Genomic DNA, 16417 nt, shown 5'->3' on the forward strand with positions numbered 1-16417 from the left:
CATACACAGATATATAGGAATCCTGAGCTCCTAGTTTGCTGAGAGGATTGAGGGGGATTTTTAAAGGGATGTTGGCTGATCCATCATTTCATCAGAGCAGGAAGTTCCTAGATGAGGAAATTCTCCCTACCAATACATATCAGCAACTGTTCGATTTACCATTGTCTGGCGGCAATGAGTGGTTAGGTGCCTTACCTATAGTACCACAGCCAGCATGCATCAAGAGTGGAACTTGAAACCAAGTTCAAGTTTTTACCCCGAAGCTGGCTCTCACTTCCACTCCCCCTTCCAAGCTGCCTCTCCTTAGCCCACAGAGGTTAATTCTCCATGATTATGCTGTGGGAAAGCCTCCTTGTAGAATCGCATGTGAAAACAATGTCTTTAGTCCCAAGCCAAGCTTTGGACTGTTAAAGCCATTTTTCCTTATTAACCTCTCTGATAATGGAGCAGTGCCTGTGGCAGAAGCACACTGTAAATTAAGATGCAAGCCCTGAGGTTCTGAGCAACAGCAAACAGGCTTCAGAGAGCAATTTTTATTGCCTCTCACTGTGTGGGGCTGAGCAGCCCAGCTGTGTTTGTCCACACTTGCCTGTCATCTTCAAGGGTGATGTGCAGGTTTAACCCCCATCTCCTTGTGACCAGAATTGGCACTCCAGTGCCCTACATTTCCAGGAAATCCACACATAAAAGGGAATAGGAAAAAAGGCTGCATATATGAAACATTTCTTTTATTCTCCTCGCCTGATGTCCCTGAGGCCACTCAGAATCCTTTTAGGCCCCAGGCACAGGGGCCAGCATTGATTGTCCTGATGGCTATATGTTCATGACCTGGTCTGGTAAACAGGAAATGGCCATTCATTGTGAAATGCAGGGGGTCCTGGGGTCACTCAATGGACAATCTGCTGCAGTGAACAGTGCAGGCGACTAAACTGTGGGCCTGCTTTTCAATACAGCACCTGGGCATTTGACTGAGTTGTTTCTGAATGAAGTGCAAGGCCAAGGACATTTCAGGGGATTTTCTACTCCCTGCAGGAGTTCTTTGGCTCTCCATTCTATCTACATCAGGGCGAAAATCCCTCCATTAACCTTTTCTTTCCCTCAAGACTTTAGCAAGATTCTTCTATGGGAAATAATGAGAGCTGTGCCCCGAGATCTCTGGATCCAGCCCTCCTCTCTCCTGAGACCCTGCAGGACAGTTTCCACCTGGATATCTCAGAGACATCTCAAACTTAATACGTCCAAAATGGAATGTATTATCTTCCCACCAAATCTATACTTCCTCCAAAATTTCCTGCTATTGTTGAGGATGCCACCATCCCTCTAAATACCTAGTTGCAGAACCTCATACTCACTTATGACTCTTCTCTCCCTTTTTTGCCTCCAATCAAATTAGTTGCAGAGCCAGAGAGGGAAGGAAGGTTGGCTGTGCTGGGTCCCTCCCCAAAATGGGGCCTCTGGGAGGTACTCACCAATGCAAGAAAGGTGATGGCAAGGAAGAAGAATATTCCAAGATGAGACGACTTCAGGGATAGATGAACGCTCAGGGTGAGTAGGCCCCAGCCACTGGGTGAAGCGTCAAGGTGATATTGCAGTTGAGGCATAGTACTGAAGTCCAAAAAGTCAGAAGGACAGCCACAAAGGGAATGAACACCCTAGCCTGTTGTTTCTATGAGAAAATAAAACTGTGTAATCTAAGGCTTTCTACTATCTGGCCTTTTCAACCTTAAGAAGCAAACACTCCCAGGCTACTGGCCCAGCTTATGCTTATGGTTAATCTTCAGATAGACAGCTAGTGTCAAGATTCTTTTGGAATGGACCTTTGCCTTCTAAAACTGTAGCTCACAACCCCTCCCACCCCCGAAATGTGCTTTGAATTAACAATCAGCCTTTAGGCACAATTAGCTCTTAGCAAAGTCAAAGAGCAAGATGGCACAATGAGAGCAGTTTCTAGGAAGCATGCTCTTATAAGCCTGACATATACTTTCCCACATAATCACAGGATAGTGGTGAAAAGAGTAGACACAAGCCTAATCCACAATAATAGAGAGGTTCACATTTGGGGTATGTGTGTGGCAAAGGTAGCTCACACGTCTTGGTATACTGCAGGTCCTAAAAGACCTTTCTTTCTTTGGGGAGTTCTTACAAAACTACCTCCAGTTTCAGTATCTTTGCTGACCTGATTGCTTAGCAGAACTCCTAGGGTCTCCTTCTTTCCTCAATTTGAGTTTGAGTTGCTGCTTTCAAAGCTGCTTCTTCCCTCTAGTTACTGCCTCTCTCTTCCTCTTTCCATTCTTCTCTGTCTCTGTCTTTCTGTCTCTGTCTGTCTGTCTGACTCTCTTTGCATCTGTGTGAGTTTGTAAGCTCTCTCATTCTTAAATCTGAACACAACTGCTAGATGGCTTGCTTTTGTATGTATGCACACGAGTATGCACGCATGTATATTTATGCACATGTGCATGTGTGTTTGTATATGTAAGCATATATGCATATATGATATGTGTGCATGTATATACACATATAAACATGTACATATGTAGATGGGTAGGCATGCCTAAAGGATCTAATAGATTGCCTTAGAAAGTCACAAGATTTTTCTTGGGTGGTTTCGTTTGCTTTTGACAAAGAGAGTGGCCAAGGCCCAATAATCTCATGGAGTTGATTAAGGAATTGCTCCACAATCTGTTGTGGAGTTGGTGGAAAATGTTCTTTATACCTTGTGATTACATTCTTGATGTTCTGCAACTACATCAACTATGTTAGTATATGGAATTATGCACCCCATTCCTTATGCTTATTTCACATTATTCCACTGGATATAATCCCCTTTCCAGCCAACCTAAACTACTCTCCATTCTCCTCTTGTACCTCTGTGTATGTGCCTGTCATCCCCTATGCTTAACCTGTATTCCCTCCTAATCTTGGTCTCTCCTAATCCGTACCTTCTTTCAAGGCGCCACCTCCTCAAAGTCCTCCCTGCTCTTTCCAGCGGTTATTCTTGCCTTTCTCAAATTACTTTGAATTTATTTATCATTGCTCATGGTTTTGTTTGTTCATTTTTTCGAGACAAATCCAGGTTAAGTGACTTGCCCAGGGTCACCCAACTAGTAAATGTCAAGTGTCTGAGGCTGTATTGAACTCCAGTCCTCCTGACTCCAGGGCAGGTACTCTATACACTGCACCACGTAGATGCCCCTCATGTTTTAACTTCTCAAGAGAATACAAACTCCTTAAGAGCTCTTTATATCTCCCATTTTTATGTTCCTTACACCTGACACTGTTTCTAGCACCCAATAAATGATTAACAATAAATGATTATTGAATTAAATTTAAAGTCCCCAGTTTTAGAAAATCCCAATTTAGGGGGAAAACACAAATCACAAAGCTGGAGAGAACACATTATTGTTAATTGATATCAGTTCTAGTTTTGATTTTAATTCTTCCATTAAATAGATGTTTGATTAATAACCAGAGAATCAATATACACTTATTAAGTTCCTAATATTTTCAAGGCTCTCTGCTAGGCATTGAGTATATAAAGACAAATTTGAAAAATGTCTTTCACCTCAAGGAGCTTACCTTCTATTGAGAGATAGTATTTATATCTATAGATAAATTTAAGAAAAAATATACAAAATAAAAGATTATCAGAGATGGGGATAGAAGGAGATACTAGCAGCTGGGATGGGGGTGGACATGAGGAAAGGCCTTATATAGGAGGTGGTACTTAAGCTGAACTTGGAAGAAAACCAAGAATTATAAGAAGTGGGAAAAGAACATACGAAATGGAGTAATGTGTGTTAAGTCTGCAAATGGTGACTGGTGCCAGGTAATGAATAATTTTAAATGCTAAATTAAGTAGTTTGTGTTTTATCCTTGGAGTTGGGACCCACTAGATTAGACACTAGTAGGTAAGAGATTAGGGAGCTATCCAAATAGTTTAGGTGAGATCTGTTTTTTGTTTTGTTTTGTTTTGTATTTGGTATTTGGTATCTCTGGTGCAGAGAGCACAACTCTGATGGACTGGCCACATTGTTTGAACACAAAATGAACACTTGCCAAGAAGACTATTTTATGGCAAGTGCTCACTCAGTGGTTACAAGAGTGATACAAGGATACTCTGAAGGTCTTTCTTCTGCTCTAATAGGTTTTTGTGTCTTTTCCTGTAATGTAATTTACCCTTGTCTGCCTCCTCCTTTCTCAGTACATTTTCTTAGCTCAGACTAATTCACTTACCTGGATCCATTTAACCCACTTGATTAAATTTTTTTTTTATCATTACATCAGAGTCAATTTATATCCACCCCCTTTATGTATACTCCTTTAACATGGTATAATAACAATACAGCTCTCAAGAGTTGCAAGTGTCATCTTCCCTTGTAGGGATGTAAACATTTTGCCCTTATTAACAACATATTGTATCTTTCTGTCCCATTTACCTTTTTATGTCTCTCTTGAATCTTGTACTTGAAGATCAAATTTTTTGTTGAGCTCTGGTCTTTTTATCAGGATTGTTTGGAAGTCCCCTATTTAGTTGAATATCCATCTCCTTCCCTGAAAAATCACGCTCATCTTTGCTGCGTAGTTAATCCTTGGCTGCATTCCAAGCTCCTTTGCCTTATGGAATATCATGTTCCAAGCCCTACGGTCTTTTAACATAGAGGCTGCAAGGTCCTGTGTAATCCTGACTGTGGTTCCATGATATTTAAATTGTTTCTTTCTGGCTGCTTGCAGTAATTTCTCTTTAATCTGGTAATTTTGGAATTTAGCTTATATATTCCTTGGCATTTTCAATTTGGGATCTCTTTCAGGAGGGGAGCAGTGGATTCTTTCTATAGTTATTTTACCTTCAGGTTCTAGGACTTCAGGGCAGTTTTCCTTTATGATTTCCTGAAGGATATTGTCCAGGCTCTTTTTTTCATCATGACTTTCAGGTAGGCCTATAATTTTTAAATTGTCTCTCCTGGATCAATTTTCCAGGTCAGCTGTTTTACCCATGAGGTATTTTATGTTTTCATCTATTTTTTCACTTTTTGTTTCTGTTTGACTGATTCTTGCTCTCTCATAGAGTCATTAGTTTCCATTTGTTCAATTCTAATTTTTAACATATTGTTTTTTTTTTTCTGTTAGATTTTGTACTTTCTTCTCCAGTTGGTTGATTGTATTTTTAAGGGATTTATTTTCTTCATTGTACTTTTTTTCCAATTGGTCAATTGTATTTTTAAAGGACTCCTCTACCTCTCTCATTTGACTTTTAAAATCCTTCTTGAGTTCTTCTAAGAAGGCTTTTTGGGCTTCAGACCAGTTCATTTTCCCTTTTGATGTTGCAGATGTGGGTTTGATGACAGTGTTGTCCTCTTCAGAATTTCTGTCTTGATTTTCACTCTTCTCATAATATGAATCTATGGTATGTTTCTTTTTACTCATGGTATTTCTTTATTCCATGGCCTTTAAAGAGATTAAGCTCTCCTGCTGGGGAGCAGAGGGCACTGACCCAAGTTTCTTGTGTTTGGAGCCTATGTCTTGGTCATTGGCTTTGTGTGCTGGGACCTCTTATGTTGGCAATTGGAGGCTGTAGGGTTTTGGAAGCTTATCTGATGTTGGGCTGGAATCAGCAAGGCTGGGACTTTCAGGTAAATCTAGGTTGCCTGCTTCTCCTTTCCTTTAGCTTTGTTTAGCTCATTTTAGAGATGTGCTGCCAGGTGTTTATCTGCCTGGGGCCCCTTGCAGTGCTGCCACCCTTATTTCTGTTGAGGCACTGGGAGACTTCTTTGCTGTAGAATGCCGAGGCACCTGGTGGTTTTCTGAGCTAGTTTCCACCAGTTACCCCACCCTCACTGAGGAACTCGGAGGTACAGCTGTTGGTGTTTGCCTGCTCAACCACCTGGGCTTCGGAATCTCCTCCTGGTTGGCAGTTGGAGGCTGTAGGGTTCTGACAGCTTACGTGATGTTGGGCTGGAATCAACAAGGCTGGAACTTTTTGGCACCTCTAGGTTGCTTTCTTCAGCTCCTTTCAGATGAATGCTGCAGGCTGCTTATCCGCCTGGGGCCCTTTGTAGTGCTGCTTCCCTTATTTTTGCTGAGGCACTGGGAGACCTGCTTGCCGGGCTACTGAACTGCTGCTCCCCGTCTTTCTTCTGGTTCAGCTGTTCCAGGGTTTTTTCTGGGATATTTTCTGGGTTTTTAGAGGTTGATAGGGGAGGGTGAGAGTGACTACCTTTTCATTCCTCCATCTTGGCTCCCCGAAGCGGAAGTCCTGAAGGTCTTTCTTAAGAACTCTGGAATTGATTGTGTGACACGGGAAACAACACATGCCCTCATCAGAGAAGAGGCTGTTCTTCCTGAGCAAAGCAGAACTGAAGTAACTCAAAAGAAATGCAAGGTGCACAAATTTAGAGAATCTACCCCAAATGTTCATGTGGACTATTTGTGCCTGACCTGTGGTAGAACATTCCAAGCTCACATTGGTCTGATGAGCCACAGTTGGACACACTGTAACTTGACCCTAATGAAGTGATGTCATTTTGGTCCTTTTCAAGAACAAAAGAAAACAACCGACAAGTGAGAGGTGATAAGGTACTGCTAAGGTAGTGGCTATTTGAGTGGTTGGAAGGGAAGGACTATGAAAGATGTGGTGGTCTTAGAAGAGAACATCCTTAACATCTACTTCCAATGGAGAATGTGGTAGAGTGAAGGGTCAAGAGGCACTGTGAAATCACATACCTAGGTGGTTAAAGGATGGGTAATAACCTTAATGGAAAGAAGGAATTTAGGAAGAGGTGGGGGTTGGAGTGGTGGGGGAAAGACTTAATATTGTTAATTCTGTTTTGGGCATATTGGACATCCAGTCGGTGACATATTCTAGAACTCATGAAAGAGATTAAGGCTGAATAAGTAGATCTGGGAGTCATCTGATAAGGGGATAAGCATTAATTAAGAACCTATGGTGTACAAAGCATTGTGCTAAGCACTTTACATGTATTATCTCATTTGAATCTCACAACAACACTGTGAGGTTAGCACTATTATTATTATTCCCATCTTACAGTTGAGGAAATATAAGCAGCAGAGTTTAAGTGACTTGCCCATAATCACACAGTTTGTAAGCAACTGATGCAGGATGTGAATTCAGCTCTTTCTGACTCCAAGCCTGGTGCTCTATTTACTATGACACCTAACTGCCTCTTGAACAAGATGATTCTTAAGTTCTAAGTCAAATTACTATAACACTAAGAAGTAATTAACTGCATTACTAAGGAATTCTTTGCCTTACAAGAAAAAAATCACCAGCATATTTCTTCAAATATCAGAGTTCTCTGAATACTTTTCTTTTTTTCATGTAATTCCCTCTTGAGAGTGTTTGGGGGACAGACAAATTACAACTGAAAGCATTGTGAACCACTGAAATCTAAAGATCAATGATAATATCTCTACATTTTACTGTAAATAAATATGGAGATAACATTCAGTTAATAAAAACATTTGATTGGCACATGGATTTTTAGAAACATCTATTATGTAACATGAAGTGTACCTGAATTGTAAAAATGAATGAAATATAATGTCTCCTGGCTAAAACAATTCATTGTGTGTGTAATGGTGGAACATTTACAATATTGCTATCATCACCCCTTTTACAGAAACATCTGTTTGTGCACTTAAAAAAATCACATTATGGTCTTCATTTGTGCATTGAATTAAAAAATAAAGATCTAACCTAAAATAAATATGATTGTGATGGAAGACTGCTATGCTATAAAAAACGATGAGCTCGATGATCTTAGAAATACATGGATAGACTCGCATGAAATATGAAGAATAAAATGAGCAGAACCAAGAGAAAGTATACAGGAACAGCAATATTGTTTTAAGAACAACTTTGAGTGAATAAGTATTTTTGAATATTATAAATATGCAAATGAACTATAAAGGATGGATGAAGGAAGATGTTTTCTGCATCCAGAGAAAGAGCTGCTAAATAGATATAAAGAATGATTTTACACCCATATACACTCACATATTTGTGTCTAATGGTAGCCAGCTCTAAGACGGGGGGAAGAAAAAAAGAGGAAAATTACATTATTATTTTATTATATATTTAAAGGGAATAGCAAGTTGTACACAATAGATTCGCAGTTTCATGTGCTGTTATACACATGTATACATATATGTTGTATTTATGTGTGTATTATATATGTATGTATGTATCTCAATTTGCAAAACTGAAAAATGCCCTTCACAAATAATGACCTAGCAAGTTACATCTTGTCCCTGTCTTCTCCTTTCACCTACCTGATTTAGGGCAGTAACCTAGCTGTCCTGGGTCAATAGATTGATGATAACCAAAGGGCATTATTGGACCAATAGTCTTTCTAACTACCTCCTTTTCTTACTCTCAAGAATATTAGTCACATGCCATGCTCTCCACCTTTTCTGTGTTTCACTATTCACTGCTTAGTTAATTTCATGTCACAGAATCTTTATCATATTAATAAGTTTATAACTGCTTTATGTCAAAATCTGTCAAATAGAATCAATTAATACAATATATGACTTGTACACACATTCCAAATTCAAGATAATTTGAATAGACAAATGAGCCCTTATAGATATTACAAAAGTCTGGTGAAATGAGCTTAAAACTACACATATGGAGAGAATGAAAATTTTGTGAGACAAAATGTAGGCCAAAATTTACTCTATTTGTGTTTCTATTAGACAAGTATAACAAAAAATTAACATATACAAATGTGTGTGTATGTATATATGTATGCATGCATGCAAATATGTATAAATGTGTGTATCATTATCCCTGAAGGGAACAATGGCCTTTCCTTATAAACTCAACTTTTGGTCTTCCTCATCTTCATGCTAATCAGAGAAGATTGTGGGATACAGTAGAGTAGGGGTTTTTAAACATTTTTTTGTATCAATGACCCTTTTTGGCAGTGTGCTGAAAACTATGGGTCCTTTTTCAGAATAATGTTTAAATGCATAAAATAAAACACATAGGATTATCACGTAAACTAAATGTTAGGAAAATAAAGATGCCATTTCCTCTGATCTAAGTTCATAGACCTCTGTCTCATTTCCCTAAGTTAAGAACCCCTAAAGTTGATCTAGCTGGCACCAGTCTCCCCACAGTTCCTTTGCTTGGTTTTTCATATGCCCAAAAATGTTTTTTGGGGGGCATAGATCCCCATAAATTACGAGCAGTACTATCTACTGCTCTCAGGTAATTTTCTGGGACTGTAGACTTAGAATCAGCAAGCAAGACAGTTGAATGAGAGAACTTAGTTTTAGCTCGAGACTTTTAGACTGCAATTTGTTGACTTTCCTAATCTAGTAATGGTGACTCAGGACCTCAACCATGACCTAAAAAGCTGTTACATTGACCCTTGTCAGAGTCACCAGATCTTAGGAGATGAGAACTTTGAGCCAGGAAATTACACTGAAAGGCTCAAGTTAAGTGAATGATATCAGAAAACAGATTGGGAAGTAATAAGCATTTATATAGAACCTACTATGTGCCAGACATAGCACTAAGTGCTTTTTACAATTATCTCATTTGATTTTCATATTAACCTTATGAGGTAAGTGCTATAATTTCCCCCTTTTTTTTCCAATTGAGGAAACCAATGCAAAAAGATGTTAAGTGATTTGCCAGTAAATGTCTAAGGCTGGATTTGAACTCAATTTTTTTTTTCCTCTTTACTCCAGGACAGTGCTGTGGTACTACTGTAGTACCAGTTGCCTCAGTTTATCTAGTAGAGGTAGCTGACAGACAAAATGAAATGCTAACAAAAATGGAGATACAACATCAAGCAGGTGGTCTCCAGTGCAGTGCAACCAAAGACCAATCTCCAAACATGGCATGGGCCTAGAATCTATTTGTCAGAGATTGTGCTAAGCACTAGGGATAAACATATATGGTAGCACGACTGTCCTTGCTCTCAAGAATGTCATATTCTAATAGGTGAAAAAAGAAATCCGTATAGGTGAGTGGTGCCCGGGAAAGAGGATGTTTTGGTATTGCTAGCTTTATCACTATTCTCAGAACTACATTAGTTAGAGTGATAATAGGAAAGGAGACTAAGGGACAGTGCTTTTAGAGTCAAGCTTAGGGGTAGCAAGATAATACTGGATCAAGGCCACATATGGTGAACGTTCACTAATCAGAGGTCCGGGGCCCAGAATGGCAGCATGGAGTACAGGTCAGAGGTGGAACCATGCTCCAATATGGAGCATGCCAATACAAAGGCAGTCCATTTTCAAAAATAAGAAGGTAAAATTTCCAATTGTGTAACATATTATTGAAGGGATAATGTGTGAGCTCTTGGGGAAAAAAAGTGATCACTAAATACTAGTTGGTCATGAATAACAAATCAAATTAGACTAAAAACAATTCCTTTTCTGGGGAGTGGGGGTGGGGAAGGGACAGAGGAATGTCATAAAATATCTGGATTTCAACAAAGCACCTGATAATGTCTCCCACTGTTGATAATGATGGAAAATTGTGGGCTAGATAATAATACATTTAAGTGAATTTCAAATAAATTGAATGACCAGACAAGTATCTACCTACCTACCCACCTACCTCCTTATCTATCTATCTACACATATGCATATGTTTATATGTTATAAACACATCACAATATGTTATACACAAATATTCTATATAATATACACATATAATATATACATGTGATAGATACATATGCATATATAACAAACAAAAGTTTAAATATGCATATATAGACATAATATATTATGTATTATATATCATACACACGTTTTACATACATACTTCTTTTTAATCTGGGACATCTAACTTCCCTTTTCACTTGTACAAAGTGTACATTCATCATGCATCAAATTTGCCACATATACATACACATACATATTTGCACTGCACACATATTTGTATATAAGTAGAATGATCAGGTTGTGGTATGTGTATACATACACACATACACATGCACAAATACACATACACATGCGCACAGACATATGTAAGCACATGTGTGTTTGTGTACATGCATACAGCATGTGCATAGAAACCCATATGATAGATGGTTTACATTCATGCATATGCATGCAATATGTTATATATTATATCATATGCATACATTATGCACATGTATGTGTATACAGTTGTCTGGTCATTCTATGTGTGTATAAATAAATATTAATGTATATAGGCATATATTTATACATTTTATATATAGTTATATATAGATTATATAAATTTATACATATATATGCAATATATCAAGTATTATATACCACACACATATGTGTATATATTATATGTGTATAATGTATAAATAAAACTATATATATATAAATGCAAAATATTACTTGCCACATAAACACATATTGCATGTACACATAAAATATACATATCATAAATATATATGCATAATAAATTATATAATATATTAAAATGCACAATATATGTATATATATAATATCTGGCCATTATATAATATAAATAAGGCAATATATTTTATCTTGGTAGATGTTTTAAATCATTTAGGGGTGATGTTTTGTAGTCATTCTTCCGTCATCTAAAGCATTAGCTTTAGCTTCCAGTTTCATGCCATTTGTAAATTTGATTACCCATGCCATTTATGCCCTCAGCCCAGATTCCCTCCAAGATGATATTGATTAATCCATTTGTGATAGGATTGGAGACTCCTTTCCCTATCCCCCAAACTTAAGGTCATGTATGATATATATGTGTACATGTATGTGCAGGTATTATCATACACATATTCACACATACACACATATATATATATATATATATATGTATGCTATAGATTGGTGTGTACATATGGATGTATGCATACATGCATGTGTGCTAAAAACTGCACTAAAATTATATTGGGACACCCTGTATTCTCAAGTATGCCACATATCATATTTAAATTTAGATGGGAAAAAAAGGAAAGTATTCCTCTTGTGAAATTCTTTATTTTCTTTTTTACTTGTTGGTTTTGTTTTTGCTTTAAGTAACAATTGTATCACCAACAGGCTTCTGTCAGCTAGCTAGCTTTCCAGTTCTGCCTAACAAAGTCAGCAGACGGCTTACATAAAAGGATAAGACTGCAGTTTTCCACTGACTTCTGGCTCCTCAAGTTGGAGGAAGAGCTAGTTGGCTCTCCAGACTGCAGCTTCTCATTCTTCACTTCCCTCCCCAGGAGAGAAAACAAACCTTCCTGATAACTCTCCAAAGATGTGAGAAGTGTTGCCAGAAGTGTCGTTTGGCACTACTATAGCTACCTGTTTCTATTCGCCTGGAAATCCAAGGGGATTAAAATGGAAAGCTAAAACTCCAAAGTGCAGCAAAACCTGCATAAAAACATCAGCTTTCATTCACTTGCAAATCATGTTTCTCTTCCCAAGCTTCTCTTAACAATGTAGTTTATAACCTTACTACAATTCCTATCACCAGACTTCAGTAACCTGTTGTTTGTCCTTCATTTTTGAAAAGGGACAGTAACATTACAGGGAGATGTCTTCACTCATTGGATTTAAGTGAAGCAGCGTTTCACAAAGTCATCAGCCTTCGCTGAAGTCCAGTAGCAATACAAAAGAGATAGGGGCAGCTTGGTGGTGCAGTGGATAGAGCACTGACCCTGAAGTCAGGAGGACCTGAGTTCAAATCCAGTCTCAGACATTTACTAGCTGTGTGACCCCGGGCAAGTCACTTAACCCCAATTGCCTCACTAAAAAAAAAAAAAAAAAAAAGATGACTAGAGATGGCCTGAGATGCAGTGGATGCCCTTGGCATCTTTGTTGTATGACCAAGCTATAAGCATCCCAAAGCACCTGCTTCAGCTACCTTCATGGTCATTGGAACAAATGGTTCTCATCCACCTATTTCTTTGGGGGAAATCTTCACATACTTGAGATAGACAACCCCCTAACTCATCAACAGGTCACCCTCAACCTGGTTTAGCCTGTCTGCCAAAACTGCTTACCAGGGTGTGGCCATTTGGCACGCAACAGCTTCTTGAAGCCACAGGTGAGAGTTGAATGCCTGGTGGACAACAAGAGTAGATGAGCAGCCCTGCAAAGCACTCTGTAATCCATCACACCAGAGGTACAAGTCCTCCATGAATACCCCATACACACCCTCAGGAACCTAAGGAATAGTTGATGGAAGACAGAATGTTCCAACGATAAATTATAAAAGAATTAGATTCCGGCTTAATATCATCAGTGATTTGGTTTACTTTGTTAAGGTTCTTACCCTACCCCAATTAATCATAGAAGGTATTCTATTGAATTAATTTATCAAAAATATAAATTAGGTGTGAACACATCCTTTTTCAATTTGAGAGGATTTAAAGTTGTTTGATCAAGGTTTAAAGACAGAGACTTTCACACAGGGAACATCTTGTGATTGACTCACAAAAATCAGAAACACCTCTGGGGCTGTGTATAAAAATAACAAGTTAGCAATGATCTCAGTCTAAAGATGGGCCAGTTTAATGGAGGAATAATCCAGTTCAATGGATTCCAGTTCAAAAGTTTGAGTCAAGCCCCAAGAGGCAGTCACTAAGATGTCATTGTCATGGTCATCAAACTAGTTTTACCATATTACCAGTTAGGGTTTGCAAAGAACTTTACACATATTGTCTCATCTGATTCTCACAACAACTCTGTAAGGTAAGTGATAGTGTTACCCCCATTTTATAGATGAGGAAATTGAGTGTGAGAGAAGTTCAGTGACTTTAACACACTTTAGTCACATATCTGGGAAGTAAATGTCTGAGGAAAGTAGGTTTCAAATCTAGCTCACCCCAATTCCAACATTCTATCTGCTATGGCCTCTAGATTGTCATTGCTGGAATCATTTATTTTTCTCCATAGGCCCAGAAGTGTGTCTGATTCTTTCAGTTAATCTCAAGATGTTTCCTGTGTGGAAATCATCTGTTTTTAGATCCTGATCAAAGAATTTTCATACTCTCAAATGGATAAAGGACTTGTTCACACCTAGTTTATCCTTTTAATTTATGAATTCGATGAAGTGTCTGAGCTTTCTGTGATTAAATGGGATGGAGATGGAACCCCATCCTTACACTATTTTTTATTACTTTTAGATGGGATGTAGGATTTCATTGGTGGAGAAAATTCCCTTTTCTGATATAAACTGGTGCCTACTTTGCCACTTACGGTCTTGGAGATCTGCCAAGAAGAGAAGGAGATGGAGAGCATGCCGCAATTTGCTCCTGGTCAAACAAGCATAGATGAAAGAGGTGGGGCTTGAACCCAGGCCTTCCTGACTTTAAGACCAGATATCTATCAATCCTATTCTAACTTCAGAGTCAATGCTCTTTTCTCTATCCTTATTCCCCAACAGGAAAAGGCCTAAAAATTAAGCAAGTAAATACTGTCAACTTTTTAACTCTTTTTCCCCCTAGTCTACTCATTACTTAAATTTGGAAAACTAACATATCTTAAACCAGCACAAGTAAGAGGAATAATGGAATTTATATTGACCTGCCTGTCCTACTTCCTTCTGTGCCCTCCATCTTGGTAAACCCTTTAAAAGCCAGTGTTTATACCCTTCTGTCAACAGGATTGGGAATTTCTGATATACATTTAAATGAGGAGGGAGAGACACAAACCAGGCTCTGGAGTCTAACTGAATTTCAGAGTTGGGGAAGAGCCAAGACTTGCCTCATGAGAGAAAAGCACACTCAATCCTTGAAGCATGAATTTATGGCTTCCTGAAGCAAACCATAGACTGTGGGTCACAATTAAATATACCTGAGGCTAGAGGTAATCAGCCATCCATTTTGATGGATTTAATGAAGAGGAACATAGTCATTTCTAATATGTGTACATTTAGTTTTGAAGAAAACATAGAGTAGATACTTAGAAAAACTCAATCAATGAAAGGTTAAGGTGACCTCAGATTAGAAATGGATAAAACTAACAGGGTTAAAAAAAATCAGCCAAAGGAATGAGTCTATTTTTTATTCCTCTTATCAGAAACCATACACAGCAGAAAGCAAATGACTTTTTTAAAAAAAGCCATTTCATCTGTCAAAATTACTAGGAGAGGGGTGATCTGAGTTAAATAACCTCTAATAGACGTCAGAGAGGTAGGAGCCTGGCAAAAGATTAGGAAATGATAAAACACAGAGTCCTGTGGCTACCAGGAACAATTGTATAAATACACTCATCCTGTTACTCTGCATTAGAGAACTGATGTCATTTGGAGATGGCAGGAGGAACAATATTGGTCAGTCTGGGTTATTCAATCTGTCATGAGTTTTTTATTGGAACAGAGCATTGGAGCCCAGAAGGGACTGAGTGCCTAGGGGTTCCTGTCCCATTTTTCACCCTTTGGCTCAATACATTTCTACTTACTGATGATGTACAGAAAATGAAGAGAGTGTCAAGTATCCCCTGAGATTTAGAACAGGCTGAATCTTCACACTTTCTCCATTCAGGTATGCTCACATGCCTTTATTTGAGAAAGAATATTGCTCTCTGTGTCTGTGTCAGTGCATGCACATGTGTGTAGGTAGGATGAGGCTTTTCAAAGTCTAAATTGATCTGAAGTACTTTTCTTTATAACTAATTAAATTCAACAATTGAAGAAACATTTAAGCACCTACTATGTGTAAGACACTATACTAGGAGATGGAGTTACAAAGATAAAACAAAAACAATCCATATTCTTAAGTAGTTAATGTTTACTGGGGATTACAAAACAGGTACAGATAAGTAAATATAATTTATTTTCCTTCTTAATTTATTATTTTGAACAATTTTTTTAAAATTTAGAGTTCCAAATCCTCTCCCTCTTGGCCCAGGAACTGTGACCAGGTCCCCTGCTCCCTTGGGACCCATCACAAGTTCTCCTCTGTGTCTTGGAAATGCCATCCAGAACTACTTATGTACAATAGAGTTGCCAATCAGCACCAGCCACACCCAGTGCCAGCAAAGGGTCCCTTGTAATCTCTTTCTGACCAGCTGTTTAACCCTCTTACTGTTTCTGGGCTGAGAGCTCCTGAAGCTGCTGCTGCTGCTATTGTCCTCGCCACCTTCAAGGGCAAGCACTGAAGCTCCTGCCATGTTCCAGGTCTGCACCCAGCCCAGTAACACAGGCTTCTGCTGACCTCCTAAGTTGTCGTAGGTTGGAAAAATATCTGCCTCTAACCTTTTGTCGGCTCTGTTGCTTCAGAATTTTATTTGAGACTTTATTTTAAAGTTATTTGGAGGGGAATGTTGAGAGAGTTCAGCTGGGTCCCCATCTATACTCTGCCATCTTGCCCCACCAATTCCAATACATTCAAATTTATAGTGTACAACTAAAATAATCTGTTGGAGTGGGGAGGCAGTTTGCAGTGTTAAAGAATCATAATTGATTCATAGAATGTTAGAAATGGATGAG

This window comes from Vombatus ursinus, unplaced genomic scaffold (assembly GCF_900497805.2).
Source record: "Vombatus ursinus unplaced genomic scaffold, bare-nosed wombat genome assembly UNPS02014821.1, whole genome shotgun sequence".
Lineage (NCBI taxonomy): Eukaryota > Metazoa > Chordata > Mammalia > Diprotodontia > Vombatidae > Vombatus > Vombatus ursinus.